The 22,114-nt window shown below is 33.8% G+C and overlaps 1 long non-coding RNA gene across 12 annotated transcripts in view; it reads left to right on the top strand.

Moving 5' to 3' along the window:
* Positions 1-20,335, top strand: part of LOC116169694 — a 34,212-nt gene extending 13,877 nt beyond the window's left edge. For 3 of the 12 annotated variants that reach the window (XR_004145038.1, XR_004145044.1, XR_004145045.1), the window contains exons 2-6: positions 15,301-15,454; positions 15,727-16,521; positions 17,161-17,288; positions 19,003-19,615; positions 19,664-20,334. This is a non-coding gene — a long non-coding RNA (uncharacterized LOC116169694). The other 9 variants (XR_004145039.1, XR_004145046.1, XR_004145048.1 and 6 more) reach the window with 9 other exon arrangements.
* Positions 20,336-22,114: the final 1,779 nt, after the last annotated feature.

The following is a 22,114-nucleotide window of genomic DNA, read 5'->3' as shown; positions in this document are numbered from 1 at the left end:
TTCTGTCCGTTTATGCCTGTCAGCTGTCAGCAATGTCGTAAAAAATTATAGATATGGGTCTCCTGTAAATGCGGGTAAAATAGTATATCATATACCAAGGTACTAAAGAGTGTGTGTTAATCCCGAGGGTTGAGGACAACAAGCATCTAAGTTTGCGGATTGATTTTTACAATATGGTTCTCTTACTAGAACCATGTCCCAAAAAATATCTCCATAAATAAAAAGATGACATTGCGAAATTTAGCCACGCACATTGCACCTGATTTTTACAATATGCGATATGCTTGTCCGTACTAGAAGCGCCTGTGATTAAAATTACAAAGAAATATCTCGATAAATAGGAAAGTTGACATTGCGGTCTGCGCATGCGCATGGACGAAGAGTTGCCATAATACCGCCTTCTAATATGAGTTGGAAAACTTGCAAAAAATGTATCCATTAGTGATTTCAATACTTTAAGGGCAAATATCTCAAGAATGGAGTGTCGAAGGAGAGTACTTCTAAAGAGAAAATGGAACATCTAGCCGACCCCTATCTGTAGGAATATAACAAGAACGGATTGTTATTGGATTTTTAAAAAAATCCGCACAAGAGTTGTGCCCAATCATCATCAATTAATTAGCAAACAACCTAAATAATTTGGATAATACTTTGCAAGCGATTGGGTAACTATCTTGTAAGCTAGCTAACCATAAAACATTCTTTATTTTTATCCTCCAGTGTCATAGAAGTATGTAAAACTCATCAACCCAAATTAATATTTTTAGTTCGGCGAAGAACCAAAAGTAGTTCATTAATTTTAAAATTTTAGAGAAATGTGAAATTATATGTCTTATCTCACTAGCGTTTTTGCTCAAAATTGATGCCAATTCACAATTGGACGGATACATTGTCCTGGTCAATGACCTTATGGTATGGCAACTCATGTTGGAGAGCGCTATTATGGCCCCTTTCCCCGTCCGTCCGTCCGTCCAATTTAATGCGCGTATTGCACAATGTCAGCTTTCTTATTTATGTAAAAATTTCTTCGACATTTTAACCACTGATGCTTCTATTAAAAACGAGCATATCGCGTTCTGTAAAAATCAGACGTGCGCACTGTGCAGTGTCAACTTTCTTATTTATAGAGATTGAAATTTTAACCACAGATTCTTGTAGTAAAAGCAAACATATCGCATATTTTAAGCATCAGGTGTGTATGCTCAGACTGCGGAATGCTGAGTTTCTTATTTATAAGAAAATTTATGCCCTAACTTATTTTCGATGGTATGAATTCTTCTAGAACCGTAGTAGATTTCGCTTTGGCGCCATTATTTATAATGCGATTTACAATGACAGAAATGGGAAATTTTTTTAATAAATTCCCAAGTTAAAAGTAAGACCAATAACATTTAAGTGATATTTTCAACACTTTATTATACAGGATGTAACCGACAAGCATTTAAAGATGGGTCCAAAACTCCTAAAATGTGAGCCTTCTCTATTAATTTTTCCTTCAGAAACCATAACACGTAGCTAAGTAAAACTAACACGTTTACTCAAGGTCGGTAAAGTTAATACTAGCTTGCATATTGCATAGTAACTTTCCGCTCTGTAATTACAAGTATTACCTAATATCATTGAATAATATTATTATTCAATGCTAATATCGTCGAATATAGAATACGCAATTAGGTGAAAACTTCTTGACGTCATAATCCTAATGTCCTAATTACATCGGGAAGATTATTTACCAATTTCGTAGGGCAAACGGCAAAACACATTGGCTTGATGCACAGGAAGCAGAGTGGTGAAATTTGCATTTCTTTTTTTCTCGGCAACCGTGGCACGTGTTTGAATAGGTTTTGGGGCAAGTATGTCCATTCCGATTTTGCAAATTTTTTTCAAAACTCCCCCCACGAAAAAGCGCACTCCTAAATGGGGGTGTGAAAAAAATCTGAAGAAATTTGGTATCCGGGGGTCTTTGAACATGAAAATCACGAATATGAAATTAGTTTTTGGAAATTCAAAAAAAAAACATTCTACTGTAATTCTTAGCCAGCTAACGAAATAGGAGAGAATTCCACGAAATTTGTTGTGTAGATACTTGATGAGGAACAAAATTGTTGAACAGTTTTTCAAAATCAGCTTTCAAACAAAAATTATGCTCATTTGAAGATTGATCCTTCGGGTCACCAAGTGTTCTCCGCCTAGTAGTGAGTCATATAATTTCCCATATACTTAGTTAACAAAAAATTTTGTGGAATTATCTCCATTTTTTTGGCCCGGCCAAGAATGGCAGTGGATTTTTTTTCGAACTTTTAAAAACTAATTTCAGATTCGTGATTTTCATGTTCAAAAACCCCCAGATACCGAATTTCGTCGAAATCATAATTTCTTCCGACACCCCCACTTAGAAATTTTGAAATTGTTGACCCCTATAATAATACCACCCAATTTTTTTACATACTTATATGTAACACTGCTGTAGATGTGACCATATACATCTATAGTTAAGATTTCAAAGAAATAGGTCAATAAATAAGAAAGTTGGCATCTACGCGCATTTTATTTTTGCAATATGCGATATGTTTGCCTTTACTAGAAGCATCTGTGGTTAAAGTTTCAAACTAGAAGCATCTATGGTTAAAATTTCACAGAAATATGTTTATAAATAAGGAACTAGAAGAAACTAGAAGCATTTCTGATTGAAATTTCAAAAAGATATCTCGAGAAATGAGACAGTTGTTGTTGTGCATCTTGCGCATAAGCAGATTAATTTGATATTTACAATATGGGATCGTTTTCTTTTACTAAAAGATTCTTTGGTTAAAATTTCAAAGAAATATCTCCATAAAAATAAGAAAGTGCATTGCGCATGCGCACATCTGATTTATTGAAAACTGTAAGGACGGACAGACGGACGGACAGAGAAAGTTGCTGCAATGGCACAACCAACTTGGTTGGGAAATGGGCTGAAAATTTGTTATTGGTGCCAATTTTTTATTTTTTTACCTATTAATGGTCTTCGACTTCAATTTTTCTGTGTTGGGTAGTTTGTGTCTTAGAGAAATGTAATTGTCCAGTTCTGAGGTTAGTTGCATGTGTAACTTTATTTTTTTTTCCTAATTTACATACATACCTCTTTTCCCAGAAATACTTGTTTGACTAAATGTTCTTAATTGATTGAAACATCCCAGCAATACCTAATTATCAGAATGGAATTTTACAAAACATTTGTTTTTCTGTTAGCATTTTTGATTCTTGAATTAGGTACCTAAAAAATGTCAAACAACATACCAGTTTCGACATATTTTAATACCGTCTTTTTATAGGTATACCTACAAACTTTCAATTGCGATATTTTCGTGGAAACGCGGTGAAAGTTTACTTGTTATTTACGTGTATGGGAAAGTTTACATTACAAAATAGTCCACATTTTGATTAACGGATTACGTATTTTACTAGAAACTGGCTTTATAACTATTCGATAAAATGAGCAATGGCAAGAGATTCGGCACCGAATGAGACACGTACGTGAAAATTACCCTATTGATCCTGTTGAAGTTTGTTAATGTGTTATATGGGAGAAGGGCTTCTGTTAGAAAAGAACAGTTGCAGCAAGCAGACTATAAATTTTATTCACTTGACACTGATTCAAAATGATCCCTTTTATTGCTTGAACCACTGGTGTTTGCAGGGATCAGTTTGTTGTCGGTGATTTTCAGAGATGGATCGTAGTAAATTCAGGTGTTGTTCAAATGAATGAATGAAAAGTGCTTTGTGCTCGTTTTTTATTTCTAAACCGATTTATGGCAAACGATTTTTTTGAGGATTACACCTAGTACCTACATACGTAAGCTTATTTAATAGCGAGATTGTCTTATTAACTTTTAAAATAAAATACCTTGGTAAAAGATTAATTGATTTCAATTTAACAGAGATTTTGTCTAAGGCCTTTGGCATAATTCTCAGATAAAGACTTATCAATTGCCCATATTTAGGTATAGGGAAATAATGCATAGAAGGGGGTGAATTACAGTTGATAAAGTTTAAAGCGATCATATAATTGAAATGGGACATGCAAACATGTAGCGACATCTACACAGTCGAAATTAAACATCTAGAATGGTTTCACATACAATTCTGTAATACAATTTAACTGGAATTTTTTAATATGAAACATTTTGAATGCACCAGACATTTTATATCTTAGGTGCAGGTATAGTATATTGGGATTAGTAACTTTATTGCAGTTGTTTTAAGGGCATTCCACTTTTTCATGGTTGATGACAATATGAAAAAAAACTTAGAGACCCTATAACAAAAATATGAGAGGGTGTCAATCAGTATCGTACATTAATTAATAAATAATCCAATCTATTCAAATTAGAAGACATTGAAAATGGTAAAACCCCAGAATACGAGCGTAAGGTTTTATACAGAGATGGCGCATACGTGGCAATTGGCGAAATTAAAGCTTCTAAATTTGAATGCCATAACTGCAGAGTGCAAACGAAAGAATAGTAGACATTTAAATATGTGCCTACTAAGGTCTGGAAAATAGAGTGCTTGGAAGAAATTCTAATAAGAAATATTGACACCGAATGCGTTAGAATGACATTGCAAGACCGTGCGTTTATGTATTAAATCTACAAACCTTTATAAAATGAAATTTATATTACATTTTCAGAAAACAAACAATATTTGAAATTCAGCCCTCTTCTGTATTTCAATAAAATGCAAATGGCGTTCCATCATGATACATGATGGGAAACTTCAGAAAATATCAAACTTGCAGAGAGAAAAATGGTTATTTATGTATTATTAAAATTGGGCTTCATGAAGCTTCATGCTCTGCGTCATTTTGCACAATGCTATCATTTTTCTTAACGTTTGACTTTTCGGCGGGGTGCGTAACAAAACGGAAATTTTATAATCATCGGAATTGCGAAAAACTTGGAATGATGCGAATAAAACTGGGGCGCGTTTAGTATTCGCTCCACTATAATTTAATATTAAAAATTAGGAATAAAAGTAATGTTGAGGCTTATACAAAATTAATTTGCTCAGAGATTGGATGTGACATATAGCTGCTCAGTGTTGACAACCATTAAGTTCTAAGGTTGAGAGTTGTTGAATAGACGTCCCTATCCGTATATAATTCCCTACGTTGCTCAAACTCGTTTCCCCTCGTTCAATTTTGCCAACATGTCCTCTATCTTCGCTACCCTAACAAGGAAGGTTTGTGATCAGCTGGATCAATACGAGTTGCACTTTCTTCTTAAGGTATTTGAACCATCATTTAAAATGTGTGGGGGAAATACGAATTGTAAAGTGGTAAAGCACTGAAAGCAAAACCGGCTTGTGTTGTCAGCAACTACCTACTCGCGAGGATATTTTTGGCCAAAAAGTTAAACGATTCTAACGTAATTAAAAAATTAACCAAATTTTGTCGCATTTAAACGAACATAGTATTCTACTTAGGGTACGAAGCATAATACATGTCACGTGAAGCATTGCCATCGTAATGGCGAGAAAGAGTAGAGAGCAAGGGGTGTACTCTTTCACCCGCGCCCTTCGCAGCATCCGGGTCTCACAGAGATGTTTTAGGGGCGTCGGCGTCGCGGTAGCGTCCTCGCTGTCACTTTTATGTCAATTCGATAATTGCAAATAATAACTGAAAGATAAGTATATAACCTATACAGTTTCTTTTATGTCAAGTGTTTATTTGTGGTAAAATTTTTAAATTTGTGAATGATTGATGATTGTGTTTTAATTGTACTACCTACGTGTATTCCAACAGCTAACGGAAAAACTTAAGTATTAAAATTTATTATATAATTTGTATGCGTATAGAAATCTCGTCTCGATGTGTGTCTACCTATCCTTATAGCTTACAAAATTTCAATATTTCTACTCTGTCGATGTGAATTCACTCCATTTAAAATCAATAAATTTGCAATAAATATTTGTATTCATTATTTTTCTGTTCACAAATACATTGCAAAGTCTTGTGGTCTTTTAGATAATGTGGAGGTTTTTATGAACTCTTCCTCCTTCTTTGGTAGACAGAAAACCGCTACAAACTATTTTCTGTTTCATTTAAATTAGTCGACTTACCTACGTTAGTTTCGATTCAGTATATATGCGAAAAATTTGGAAAATTAAGTTGCTTGCGCTAATCATCCGACAAACCTTGCGGTGGAGTGCCGGTCGATAACTTTGCATGTCATCGGTATTTAGAAAATGTGATCGCAAATTCACTTTGACGTAAATTGTCTAATAATGAAAACCGACGTTTTTAATGTATAAGATTTCATAGCTTATACGAATAGTGTGCTAATCAGAAACCTCGAGAGTGTTTCACTTGGGCAAACACACGGTGACCATGGTTGTTAACCTTTCAGCTGTGAAGAAATAATTTTTGCAGTTAAAAAAGATTATCGTAGGTAATTGCACAAGTGCATCAAAATTACCGATAATTTTTTTGAAAGCATGTCTAAAAACTGCATGAGTTTATTTTCATATTTTGGCTCTTTTAACAAAATATGAAAATGATCGAATTTTTATGACAAGCGCTCTTATGGAAATTTACATTGGGTGCAGACTCTTAAATGTTGCTAAGTAGAATGTTACTTCAAGTATGACTTATGAAACTGACATCTGGAACTGAAAAAAAAATCCTATCATTTCTCATTCTGCAAATGCAAAAGATTTCTTTGGCTTGTACCTATCTTTTGTTTGAAGCTTTCACAAACGCGTGTAATTTAGAGTATGATGCCAAACCTAGTTTATCTTAATCGCAGCATTGATTGAAGTTTTGAATGAAGGATAGAAAATTTAAATCCCTTTATTTTATAACATATGTTAAATTGACATTTTAATAGGTTTGAGTGGGTAAGCTAACCCGTTCTTTAACCGTAAGGATAGATAAAGTCATCACTTTAACCGTTAGTGTAGATAAAATGAAACAAATGATTGTGCATTCTAATGACATCTATCATTCTTATTTGAAATGCACGATATAAAATGACGTTCAGAATTCATGACAATTCTGTTTCTATGGAAACAATCGCGACGGCAAAACCTAAGCTTGCTATTTTTTACGTTTCTAAATTAAATTCAGAATTGTCAGAAGCTTTACAATGATTCATATGACTTCTGCTATAAAATCAAGTTTTGTACTCGTATTATACAAACGATAAAGAGAAACTAACCACTCGTGAATTAACATCTTTCACTCAATGGTCAAAATATCCCTTTATATCGTCTTGTATAATAAATAACTATTAACTATAAAATTAAATAAAATAAAATGTCTATAACTGCAGCTTTGTACGATACAAATGTCCTCTTAAAGTTTTTGAGAAAGAATGGAACGATCGGAAGTTCATATAATTGCTCAATGTTGCAAAATCGACAACCTTTCCTCATCACATTACACTATTGTGTTTTTAAATGTTTTTTTTTTGTTTTATTTAAGATTTTCTAAAATATATTTTCTAAAATATATTTTCTAAAATAATAAAACCATTCCAAACTTCTTCATGCTATTGAAAAGATGAAAAGAACTTGGGAAATTGGTACAAGTTGAGCGAAACAGACATAGAACGACGAAAAACCACTTTTCAAATCCTTCTTCAAAGACAACAAAGAAAAGGATTTTTGCATCACTGGAGTGTAAGTGGATCTACTGGGATAATCCAAGGCGCTAACACTCTTGAGTTAATTCAGGACAGCCATCCACTTCTCAGCCTAAGCTGGGCACAAGAAATGTTCTGCATCTGGTGGGACCAGAATGGAGTGGTACATATCACCTGATGAAACCTGGTGAAACAGTCACAGTCTACCGAGAAATGATCCGTTTGGGTCGAGACTTGAAACATAAATATCCGGAATACGACAAGTGAGACAACAGCACACAGGCATTTTACCATGATGGACATCCTTATCTTTGGACACATTGTATATATTTTAATAACCACAATAACTTGCCAATCTATATTTGAAATTCTTTGCTTCCTAGCTCGAGCTAGGTGGCTATTGCGATCAGTTTTTTTGGACATATTAAAAGTTCATCAATTGTCGACGTTTTAGATCATTTATACAATTTTAAACAATAAAATTTGTTTTCGTCTGTATGTGCGTACGTACCTGCGTACGTTGGCAATTTCTCGCGATAACGGCTCGAAGGAGTTTGTTCAAATTCGAGATAATATGTATATCAGGTATACAGAAACGAAACGAAATTTTGGAGCGCCGCAACGGCATCGAACTTTTTTTTCAATTAGCAACCTACCATTTTTATTAAGTTATTCGAAATACCTTATTTTTCTGTGTACAACTTACAAGCATTATGCTAGGTTTTATTACAGAAAAATGGAGAAAAAAACATGTCAAAGGTATAAAATAATAATATTCTTTTCGGAAAAATGGCTATTTTGATTTTATTATTAGCTATCATAAATGATGTAAAACTCAAAAACTTTTTTTAATATATGAGTTTTTAGCGCCGTGACAACAAATGTTTTTTCAAACAGCAATCCATATATTCTTTTAACGAGCGAAGTTTTCTAACGGTTACCCATTCAAATACGGGTATTAACCAGGAGCAGCGTTCCTTGAATGTAAACAATAAATGAATTATAAATAATAAGCACAAACAAAATTAAAAAGGAAGCTATTCTGGCAAGAATTTGGCACATTTTTTTATCTTGTTAACAGTTATCAGTTATTGATTTTCGTTATTTTCTTAACTATGGGCCCTACACACGGTATACAGGCTGATTCAAAATCGAGGGCCACCATGGGGATCTCGGGAACTGTAAGAGAAAGATAGGTAGTTTAAATTTGGCAAAGTTGCGTATTTTGATGCTTGACAAAATGCAGTTTTGAAACTTAAAAAATTCTTACTACTTTCGGAGATATCCGGAAATTTTGCAAAATCATTTTTATTTTTTACTGAAGTCATTTAAAAAGATATTTCGAAATATATAACACATTATTATGGCCACTTTTTTCTCTCTACAAGATGCTAGTTTCAAATTTTAAAACCGACGTTTTGTCTCCGGTTGACCATCACCAACTTTGTTTTTTCTTATGGAAAAAATGTGTACTCTTTGAGTCATTTGATAGAGAATTCAAAAAAGAGTTCAAAAATATAAACATCACATTTTTTTAAAATTATTAAAACATTTTCTTTTTGCCTAGAAAACTTTGTCTTAGATAGTGTACGTACGTAGTTTCTTGCGTTTTTACGAATTAATAGCGCTATTTATGATTAAAAGATATGTAGTGATGCTTACATTTTTGAAATCACAAAAAAATTCTCTATCAAATGACAAAAAGTAAAATTACTTCCATAAGAAAAATCAAAGTTGATGATGGTTGACTGGAGACGAAACGCCAAACTTAAAATTTAAAAGTAGCATCTTGTAGAGGGACAAAAGTGACCATAATAATGTCTCAGTTATTTCGAAATATCTTTTTAGATGACTTCAGTAAAAAATAAAAACGATTTTGCAAAGTTTCGGCTTTTTCCGGATATCTCCGAAAGTAGTCGGAATTTTTTAAGTTTCTAAACTGCATTTTCAAATCAAAATCGTTAAAATACGCAACTTTGCCAAATTTAAACTATACCTATAGGTACATATCTCATACAACTACATATCCGTGCTCCTAGTTATTTTAGAGATAGAGGGTATTTAGGCTTTTTTTGTAGAGAAAAAATTATAAGCCATACAAATCATCACTTTAAATTTTGTTCTTTATGGAACTGAAACAACGGGTGTTTTGTTGAATATTCAGTGATGGCATGAAAAATGCGCAAAGGCAAACAAGCGCGGTAGGTACTGGATTATGATTTGTTCATTATTACCTGCTACGTGCCAACGTTGATTTCGACTATTTGTGTGGCGTAAACATTAAACTACATTGACAATTCAAGCTCGCCTTTTTATAAATGCAAGGAAACAAATTTGTTTAAAAAAAGCGCAATCTCACAGATTTTCCTGTTCTATAGAATTAAGAATTAAGAAATTTGGAAACTGGTGATTTGTATAGAGTCGTCATTTTTTCTTTATAAAAAACCCAAATACACTTTACCTTAATTAAGGAAGGAAATATTTGACTCTCGCGGATCTAGCGTCACTACCCGGTAGGTATAATATTAGATAATTGATAAAAAAAATCATTCAAACTGTCGGCTAGAAAACTTTAGCCTGTCTGTAAGTTTAATTTTACAACAAAAAAAAACGAACACCCATTCAAAAGGTGCTCCAAATAAAGATAAAATTGATTTGCTATTAAGTGAAATAGATGATCAGGTACTTACAAGTACGGCCACTAATAAGTGCTACTTTCTGTACAGCAGTTTGAGCAGCACACTTTTATATTTCGATGAGGCGCATTTTCTATACGTATTCACGGTGTAGGGAATTAGAGATAGGTACGTTTTGTAAAATAAACTAATTTACTTTTTATATACCTATTAGACGTGGAGCCATTTATTAATTTCGTAAAATGTTTAAAAACATTATTTTAATTATGAACTGAATTGGTGACCCTATCTTACATCATTTCAAACTTCATGGTAAACTATCGATACCAATCGTAAGTATGAATAAATAATAATTGCATCGCAATTATAGCTAATACTGGCATTTAAATCTGGCTTACTTTAATAATTAATTTTTTGCGTGCTCTAAACATTCAACGTTAAAGCGAAGAGTTGGTTGTAAAAATTTTTGTGAATGAAAATATGTTTCCAAATTTCATTTTTACACGCAATTTTATAAGATTGCTTCCTTACTAAATCGTTCAATTTACCTGCTTTGTAAGACGCCATTCTGGGTTTTATGTCGACGTACAGCAGTTCGAGTTTAGAAAACGTGACTAGAATTTTTACGTTACGATTATGGGTTAACTTAACAATAGCTTGTGCACAGTTTAAAAATCGATTTAGAGTATTTCCTAAACTTCTACAGTTTTGCATGACAATTATGTATAGTTTAGCATGATTTGTCATCATTTTCTTGATAATTTTAACTGTCAGTTTTATAAATTTTTAAATGGGTCACTGACTTTCAGAGGAGTTCAAGTTGTACAAGTACATTTTTGTACTCCGAGTCAAGATGAAATATTATGCCATGCCAATGCGCTAATATGATATTAGGGTTGCTATGATGGTTAGCTACAATTCAATTATCGTCCAAGATGGGATTAGTGAATCCAATTTTCCAATGTTGTCAAATCTTTCGCCGACATTGAACCACTAAATGGTGTTTTTCAAACCGCATTCTCCCACCATATTAAAAGCGATTTATAAAATTATTAATAACTTAATAAAGCTTAATAAAAAAGCATGTATAAAAAGTTTTTCAAACAACCAGCCTCTTGGATATTGGAAATAACTCTACCCTGGGTTTTTGACCTATTTTCTAACGAAGTTGCCACTTTCTTTGTCTACAGTATATTTAGTTCGTTTATTTTTTAATTCGGTAGCTTATAGCTCTGGCACCTGAGGCAAGAAAAATCTTGACGATTAATGCGCGTATGCGCCCACTGCGCAATGTCAACTCTTTTATTTATTGAGATATTTTTTTTAAATTTTAACCACACATGCTTATAGTAAAGGCAAACATATGGTCATGGCATATTGTAAACACCAGGTGCGCGCATGCGCAATGCTAACTTTCTTATTTATGGAGATATTTCTTTGAAATTTTAACCAAAGATGCTTTTAGTAAAGACAAACAATGCGCACATAGCCATGGGCCTTTGGGAAATCGCTATCAATGCATAGAAAATGCTCTAACGTTACAAAAAAGTATCAACGGAGATTCTGGATACTTTCACATATTATATCAAAATAAATTTCTTTTGATTTGTTATTCCGTTACTGCACTACTATGTAAACATGTCCAACCGTTACCCTTAAGCAAGTTCAATTTAAAAAAAAAACTTGAAGTTAAATTTGGCCATCCTTGCATTCAATGGAAGCATTCCAACATTTTTTGCTATTTTACGGAAACTAATCTATTAAAAAATGCGCATTTTTAGTGGTGCGTATGCACTAATAGTCAAATGCAAGGTACGCTCCATTAACGTCGTCACTGTTGGCAACAAATTAGGGGGTCAATTATCGTATTATCAGATCTCCCGACGACGATAACTTAGCTCACTACTTCTTCGGAACCATTGCGATGCAAAACGAAACCAAACACCGACAGTCATCTTTCATCCAGACCTTTGATTTATCTCTTCTGAGTATAATTCGTTTTGGACATAAAAATGGAACTATTGCCGATCTTATTTATAAGGGAACACGGCTGTTGACGGAAAATAATTTGATGTAACGAGCTTTGGTACAGGATCATATTCAAATCTAAACCGACCTCTTTCATCTAGTTTTTTTTGTAATAAAAAAAGAGAAGTTTAAATTTTTATGAGTGGGGCCAAAAGTGTTTTGCGATTCGGCAGTAGATTTTGCATATTTTCCAATTTAGGTAAGCAACATCACATAGTTTCGATATTGACTGGGAAAATGGATACCTCTTTATGATTTTTTTAATGCAAAGTATCAGTCCTTTCCGCTTTCCGTTAAAAATGAAATATATAATTGAAAATTCTGGGTGATTCTTTCTTTAACATTAAAGACAATTTTCAGTAAGCATTTATTCATATATCGGGTGATCAAAAAGAACTGCAGACAATTTAAATTGGGCGCTTTAAGTTTTTAATGTTTTTTACTTAAGGAATTGTCAAACAAGTTTAGAAGGTAGTTTATTTATGCATTAGTGATTAAATTGAACCACCACTGCTTTTACACAAATGACATTTGGGTATGTTATCAACTTTATAAATGTTTAGTTCTACGGGAAATTCAAACTGTCCGCACTACTTTTCGATCACCCGGTATACTTTTAAGAAATTATGATCTATCTTTGTTGGCACACAAAATTACAATAAATCCTGAAAATAATTGCAGACATAGTTTCTCTCATTAGGTGCAATTAACTATCATCTAATAGATATATAAATATCAAACCATTAATTAATAATTAGTGGAATTTCCAATGTCACACATACCGTGGAGAAATTCACACTTTTAATTTGTCTCCAGCTTCTGCAACTATCTAATTTTGAAATAAATGTATCTCCGTTGTTTTTTAAGTGAACTACAATGCCTAATTTAGGGGTTAGGAAAAATTACCAAAACGATCGATTATTTCAAAATATACAGGGATTATGAAAAAATGTCATATAAAATTTGTAGGGCTGTTAAAAATCTACATACCTGAGATAAATTGAATTATACAGGTTCGCCCACAAAGTTCTGGAGAATGGTAGTTATATTTTTTAAAGAGGAACCTCCCTATATATTATTACTTACTTTGATGGTTAATTCATTTTTAAACATTTTTTATTAACCGTATGTTATGCCTAAATTCATTAGTTTCCTAGATATCATGATTTTGATCAGTTAGAAAACACAAAATAAATGGTTTGCATACCCAATGACACTTATTACTTTATTAGTTATTAAGACTTATTAGTTATTAACAAATAGAGCCGTTATGCCATGATTTGTTTTTGTTATACGTTTTTGTTCAAAGTTTACTTATTAAATTGTTTCTTGAAAACTATTTTGTGTTTTGTAACTAATCAAAATGTCATGATATCTAGGAGACTAATGAATTTAGGTGTAATATTATAGGGTTAATAAAAAATGTTTATAGTTGAGTCGACAATCCATTTGTTCCATTAAAAAAAATACAACTATCATTCTCCACAACTTTGTGGGCGACCCTGTAATTTTAATTTAACAAACGTAGGTAGACTTTTAACAGCCCTACAAACTTTATATACGACATTTTTTGATAACCCCTATATATTTTGAAATAATCGACCGTTCTGGTAATTTTTCCTAACCCTGCATTATTTCCTAAGACCAGTACAAAGTGGGAGTCGACTGTATTTATGGAACATGTCAATGGATTGTTTACTTTCCGTGAATGCACTGATTTCCCTTATTAAATCTGTTTGGCAGAGACCTTCTTACTAACCGATAATAGGAGTATTGAGATTACTAAATCTGAATTTAATGTCGTTAGAAAGGCTACTCTACCCCATTCGATCCTTGCCATGTGTGTTTCACTATAGCCCTTATTTACTTTCCTTTATTTATTTATTTATTATCCCTCTCTTGCTCTGGGCCCCCAACAGGCTTGCGCCCAATTACAGAGTGACCCGCATAATGCTTTTTAGAGGTGCCTCTGCAGAAGGTCTTAAGTTCTTCTATACTACTCCGGTATTTACCTTACGAATTAGGAAAACTGCAGGAAAACCTAATTTGGAGTAGCCGGCAGAATGCTCGAAACAGGTCTGAGGTAATTCCCATCTCTGCCACAAATGAAAAATTCTCCTCAACCCAGGTTCGAACACCCAACCTCCGGATGTATAGTCCAACGCTCTACCACTGAACCATAAAGCCGGTCTTAGCTCTGTGGACAGTGGACACTCTTTTTTTTGGGTATTCTCTTAATTCTCGAAATTTCCTTAGACATATCCTTCTTTCTCCTCCATAATTTGGACATTGTTGTAATGCATTGTAAGATTTACTGAAAACCGCGTACCTACATATTTCTTCACAAATTACATACACTTACCAAGGAGTAACTTGCGCGACGCACATACAGAATTTATTTTATACTGATATCCGTAAATGACTACCCTAGTTATTTTTGGGACAAACCATATTTACTCTGTTTGTACAGAAAACAATTAGGTTCCCCTTAATTTGTTGTATTCAAAGATTAAAGCCATTAGCAAAAATGGACTACGCACCTATACACTTGCCTTTATCGCATAACCAATATATATATACTGTATAATGTATAGCATTATAAAAAAGCTGCTAGTACAAGTCACCACTTAGTATACCTATCTATTCTCTTACTTCAGATTTATAGAAATATAATTTTTCAGTTTTAGGCAGTGAAGTGACTATTTTCACTTTCTTTTAAGTAATTAAGTTGCGTTGGATGAATGGTTGCATGATTTACTATAGAATACTTACTGTTGCATGTCATGGATGCACATATGAGAAATGGGTACATACAACATATAGGCACATTCGTGATCTACCCTGTAGATCCGGGCTTTTGTAGATTATTAGTATCAGAAGCTCGTCTCTACAGGTATCTTACGGATGGAAGACCGCTCGGCTTAAAAAACAGATGCTCATGAATTTTAAGAATGTAATTTAAATTGTTTTTTAACCATTTTTTACGATTGGTAAATGCTATACATTTGTAGGAACATCGCAAGCTGCTACGAGACACACGAAGGATGCCATAATTACTTCTAGAATCCGATTGGTTCATAACTGGTTGATCAGATTCGACAGCGGCTGGAACACGCTATGAAAAAGAAGAAGAAACATATACTTATTTCGGCAAATTTATGATAGGTAGGTATATGAAATATAAAAAGTGTATAGGCAAGTATTTATAAAAAGCAACTGCAATTATTGCGGTCGCCTGTAGATTTAGAATATTATTTTGGGAAATTTTTTACTAAATTACTATAATTATACACACTAATTTAGATAGTGAAAATTGTAAGTGGAAGTAGTTTGTTTGTAATCACCCGCTTGCGAATTTCTATCAAAATTATTGGTTAGTGAGAACCGATCTGCGACGAGTAAGTCGTAGAATGAACTCAATTATTTCTTTATTATAGGTACTACATGACCTTTCTTTGGAAAAGTTGTTTACTAAATATTTCTGCACCGCAACATATCACTGTAGGCGAAATTACTTATACCCTTTTGTGGTTTCTGCGCCTGCACTACCTCGCTTCAATATTAAAATATGTACCACCGAATGAGAGAGACATATTTTAAGGGTTGTGAAATTGTCGTATTGTTGTAATAAATTTACAGTTGTGTTTTTTAGTTCTTGCATCTTTTTATTCAGCAGCTGGTACAAATGTACATTGCTGTTTTTAGATGTCAAAAAATCCAGAGAATCAACTTGGTATTCTTATCCACATTTGTAATCAGACAGTTAGACTATAAAATACATTATATTTAGATACAATGCACTTGTAAGAAAGGGATCAATAGCTTCCGAAGAACCGGATTTTTTCTAATTATTTGTGACATTAATTCGCAGAATTCAATCTTTTCATCTTGCTCATCCTAGCCCAGTTTTTTAATTTGTATAGGCATGGGAAAAACTTTTTTAGGAGGCGGTCCAGCCCGCATCGATTAAAATCGGGGTGGTATTTGCAAAAAATACAAAGTTTCTGAGACTTTGGTATTATGTTATTCGGTCATCGGTGGTGTACGGCTGTACGTCCCATTTTTCCAACAGAATTACTTTGTGCTAACTTCGGAAGGGTCCAAAAAACTTTAATATTTTTGGAATATTACTCATCAGGACATGGCTATGAGAAAGCCCCATGACGATGAATTGCTACAGAATGCGAAGAAGAGGATTTCAAAGCCGCACTGCAGCTCAAACGCTCAAAACCGTAAATACCTACATCCTCTCTAAGGTTTCCTAAATATGGCGAATATTAGATACATTTTTTATTTTTTATTTGTTAAAATCATTATTTGGGAAGATATTTAAAAACAAAAAAGACTTTCTTTAAGAAACTCTTTCTGCTCTTTTAGATGGTGGAAATGATGTCATCTAAAACAGAAAAAATCATGATTTCAAAAATGTATAACATATTTATAAAAAAATCAAAAGTTCAAAATTAAGAGAAAGACATTTTGAGTGACATTTGACAAAAGCATCCATGAACAATGGAATTTATTTTAAAAAACCTGAAATTAACTTAGTTTTTAAATATCTACCCAAATAACGATTTTAAAGGCAAAAATCAAAAACGCCAATTATGTTATTTTTCACCATATTTAAGAAACTTTAAAAAGGTGCTAAATTTTGTTTCTTGATTTTCTTCAGGCATAACTCCAGGATCATTTTTGTCCATTATCCAACTCTCTATATATATATATATATATGCTAATAAGCGAAATCTCTTTTTTTAAATACCTACCTAAATGATTGTAGCGGTATGTGGTTTCCAATATTTTTATTCCCATTCAAACATATCTGAGAAATTTTCATTCCAAATATTAAACATGTATTTATGTCTTTTTAGGTGGACCCAAACCTGCGAGGAGCGGCCGTAGGGATGCGGCCATTCATGCGGCGCGACGCGAAGTCAAATGAGCGTCATGACAACTGAACGCCGGAACAATTGCACACAAGAAGTGGGCACAGAGAAAAGTTGGTACCATTATAAGTAGCTTGCGTAATTCCTATATGTGCAATATAACCATTACCAAAAGCTTGAATTTAAGTAAATATAGATCGCAATTTACAAACACGTGGGAGAGAGGGGAGAGGACAGAGATTTCCTCTCACTACATTAATTTAAATATCTTCGCCAACGTTTGGATGAAAATACAAATATTGCTAGTTTCCGAAAGCCTAACGAGATTATTCAAAATCTTTCTGAATTTGAATTTAAAATTTCCTTTGCAAAAGGTACCAACTTTACCAATCGGTATGAAAATGGACCAGATTGAGCCTTCTCTTGAATCGTTTGGGAAGAAGCAGTGATATTCGTGCGCACTCACAATAAGATGATGCATCGATCTAATGATTTTTACACCTTTTGGTCTAAATGGCAATTTCGCATACCGGTGAAGCCTTTCTTGAAATTGATCATACGGCTCATAAGCTATTAGCAGAGTAATAATTGAGTTCTCCTGAATTAGATAAGAACGGAAAACTGTTTTATTAAACAAAAAAGCTGACATTCATACACACACTATGATATTCTATTTTCTTATCTTAACACATTAAAAAAAATTCATAAATTATCAACTTTCAGACTAAGCGATGAAGGAATAACACTATAGTACGCTTAGCGTGCCGAAAACCCGAAAGTTCTACGATAGTCTTTTGCCGAGATCTCAATCAATTTACAAAAGGTGCCTGAATAACCGACAGTTAATGGAACAATATCCTTTTTGAGTCAAAAATGCGCTAAAAAGCAGATTCATGTTATAGACGGAAAGCTGGGTACAGAAAAATGTTAGTTATCGTTACATCATCAAGGCACATCTTTTTTTGTATTTCACATTTTACGCTATGGTGCTTACTCTTCGAGAAAAGAGCGAATTACAAACAATTATTTTAACACAAAAACTGTAATGAATCTTTTGTAGAGTTTTTTTATTCCACATTAACCAGTGTACTTGAAACTTGAAACTTGAAACTTTGACATATGCCTGGCGTCGCCGCCTCTCCCAGGATTTAGTCAACTGTCGTGAGGATGCGTCCCTGGTAGGCACTATCAGGGACGTTTCTGCGTAAAAATTACTAACCTTTTTTTCAAACCCTTATGGCACTTTTAAATTATGATGTTCTTTCTTGTGAACACGATAACACAAAAATGCCCGAACCGATTTTGATAAAATTTGGAATGCATGTTTGTATGCGAAATCGCAACCATCTTATGTTTATTTCTGTCCGTTAATTTTTTCGCATACGATGTAACAGTAACTAACAATTTTCTGTAGCCATCTCTTAGACTATCAGTAAATCCTTCGAGTTTTGGGTCACATCATTGGCACAATCAAAACACATTCATTCAACTTCCCGGACTCGTTCAGCGCCCATTGTGCACGTCGTACTCACAATTGGAGTCTCTTCCCAATTACACCTTCGTAATATATTGTTTTCAAATGAGCATTTTGTGACATGGGAACTTCTTATATCTGTGAAACCAGCACTCTACGTCGGGGAACCCCCCCCCCCCCATCAAATTGTTCCTCACATTAAAAACTCTAGAGGTTTGACAAGCTCATCCCTGAAAAAACTGCTTTTTTCTTACCTTCCTTTCTTGTTTTAGAGTCGTGTCCAAGTCAGATAAAAAAAGCACATGGTTAGGTACAGTCTCCATCATGAAGTATAAATTTTTTTTCTTTTCCAGGAGATGTAATGATTGGAATACTCCTCCGTTGGTTCGCGTCTCCACAGGTATATTAACGAATCTCCTGGCCGACGTCAAATGAGTCAGTTGGCTGAAACCACACCTAAAACAACTCGAGGTGTCATATAAAAACACTTCCATCAAAATTTACCTACATTGCAGGTTAAATTAAACAAAAACCTTCACCATCAAGGTGTAAACACACTATTCAATACATAACAGTATTAGCTTGTCCAGAGAGTCCTTCTCAACAAGTGTCCCGATGCTGGAAGAGCCTACGTCCAGATTCGACCCACCATGTCTTTGTCGGCAAAAAATTAAGAAAAAAATATAAAGGATAAAAAACAAAGTCAACAGTGAAAAAAGGAAGAAAAGAAAAATCCTAATACTTGGACGAGAACTGTAAGGAAGATAATTTAAGAGAAGAGTGTCAAATTGGCTTAGGTGTAAATAAAAAAATTAACAAATACATCAATCAGTAAATAAATAGGTAAATAAGTAAATAATTCGCTTTATTATTTTAGGACACAAAAGCGACATGGATTGCTAAATAAATAGAGATATATATATGGTAAACCTTCTGGGGTGATGACATTAAATTAGAAAACATTTTGTAAGTAGGTAAAATTGATTTCAAATAAAGTTCCTGTTTGTCTTTCAGTTTTGGCTTAATGCGAGGTGAATGAAGATCTAAAACAGTAACCCGAATGAGTGTGAATGCGACCAGACTTCATCCTGAAGAACGCTCACGTATACAAAAACAATTACATAACAACAAATCCTGTTAGAAACAAAGTTTGTTGGGAAATTTTTGCGGCTATGAACCTACCATCGCATACCTATACCATTGAATAATAAATTCAGATTCTTTATTCAATGCCTATACTAAGAACATTTTAAAGTTAAAAGGACTGATTTTGTCAAAAAATACGTTTCGTGATGTGGGAGAGTCTAGACGATTTTATTATGTAGGTAATTCATTCGTATTTTAAGAGCAACCTGGCATATTATAATTTGCAGTTATGGTAATAGACATGTAGTATTTATTGAATTGTTTATTAATAATGGAATTGAAATTATAAGAAATGTTTATTAGTATTTGAAATTGGTAGGTACGTCAGTACTTCCAGGCCTAGATTTCGTAATTATGCAGCCATTCAGTAGAATGCAGCGGCACCTACTGGTTTTAACGAGAGCTTAACATCGATTTGCTCTGCAAGGGTGTTCCTACCCGAATTTTTGAGTATATCAACCAGATGGCGCCTACGTATTAATTTGTTACTCGCAAAATACTTTCGTTGTAATGAGTTATTTTAATTGTACGAAATGAGATAGGTACACACGGTGATTGTACACTTTATTATAAAAATGCAGCTAGCTCATTATAATATTACATCAATTGATGAAATTAAATCTATTCAAAGATACCGCAAAAGGCACAAACTAACATAGCTATTGTATAGAACATTCATCATCTTAGTTTTATTTACAGTAGCAAAAGGGTTTAGTGGTTATTTAAATTCTTTGAACTACCATTTACCCGTATAGACGCGTATAGATAAATGTTGCAAGTCATTTTCACCTCTAACCTCCGCTGTCCATGCAACCATTTATATGCCACTTGTTGATTAATTGTAATGAAAATTAAATTTCTTTCAACATGAATAAAATAGAATACCATTTATGCTATTTTTAAAGTAGTTATCTAAACGTTTACCTACACCAAAAGTAAAGCAAGCACACTCTTTAAAATCAATCCGAAAAAGAAAGATTGTATTAGAGTTCAAAAGAAAATGTGGCAACTCACGGGTGACCCTGACGCAAAAAGAACTGGGATCCTTGTTCAAACATTAATCTTTAATCATTTTGCATTCTTTAATTATAAAAGTATCAGTTGCTATTATAAAGCAATACTGTATACGAATAAATTAGCTTAATTCGATTGATGTAAGTACTAAATGAAACAATTCATTATTATCTACTACCTTTAAATGTCTTAAGGCCGCTTGACATGGAGCAATACTACGCGCAAGAACTTGCAGAAAGAAATTGCAAGGTCAAATCCTTGCATGCAATAAGCATTGCATGGTATTTGACATGGTGCAATTCTATTTCAATTGCCACATGTCTGCCAACAGAAGAAACATATGGATTTGTCAACAAAGTTGTTAACCTCAAATGAAAATTAAATTTTGATTGCTTGAAGAAACATGAAAATTACAAGAATAAATAAGATTAGTAAAAACAAGTAATGAGTGCGTCTCTCAGCATCACAGTTGCCGCCGCTGTATTTTACTAGGTTGGTGACACAAAAACAACTAGATTTATCCCTAGAATTGCACGATTCATGCAAGAAAAATAGCACCGGTCCTATAAAAATTGCATGCAAGTCTCTTGCAGCAATTGATCAGCTGGCTTTGAACTGCGCATGCCTTTCGCAATTTTTCTTTGCAACTTGCATGCAATTGCAATTTTATTGCTCCATGTCAAGCGGGCTTTAAGGACTGACTCTAAGGCAATGTCAAGTTACCCCGTATCCAGCGACGTCGGAAGTGAATAATGACGGTTGAGGGGGGGGCAGCGACCATGGAGTCTGAAACTGTAGAATTACCACGTATTTGTAAAAGAGTATACTTTTAGCATCATGGGGACAGGGCGAAGTTGACCCCCTCCATACTCCAAACTTTTTTGAACTACCTTTACTTTATCCAAAAGCCTTAGGGTTGTAAATCCTAATGCTCATCTAAGCCGAGATAAATTTCGGTTAGGGATTATCGTATATCTCAAACGGTAATCTTCCCCCTACTCTTAGTAGTCCTATTGCATGCAGGAAGAGATTGAGTGCCTTGAGGTTGAGGGTTTGTTTAGTTCCTGTTAACAGCTTGGCAACCAGTACTGCTGCACAATGCTGCAACCGCGGTAGAATTTTCTTCAATTTAATCGGGGCCTCCTTAGAGCCTGGAGGTTTGTATTGGCCCATTTACGTACAAAGCTACTTGTAGATTTGGACCAATTAGCATCATCGCGTTCTGACTTTTTCCTGAACTAGAAGTGGCTAAGGCGTCAAACACCACTCGTAATGTTGTGGTGCGGCTTTCCTCATTTAACACCG

The sequence above is a fragment of the Photinus pyralis genome, unplaced genomic scaffold (genome assembly GCF_008802855.1).
Source record: "Photinus pyralis isolate 1611_PpyrPB1 unplaced genomic scaffold, Ppyr1.3 Ppyr1.4_LG4, whole genome shotgun sequence".
Lineage (NCBI taxonomy): Eukaryota > Metazoa > Arthropoda > Insecta > Coleoptera > Lampyridae > Photinus > Photinus pyralis.
The sequence above is the reverse complement of the archived record's forward strand: the minus strand, read 5'-3'. Positions and strand labels throughout refer to the sequence as shown.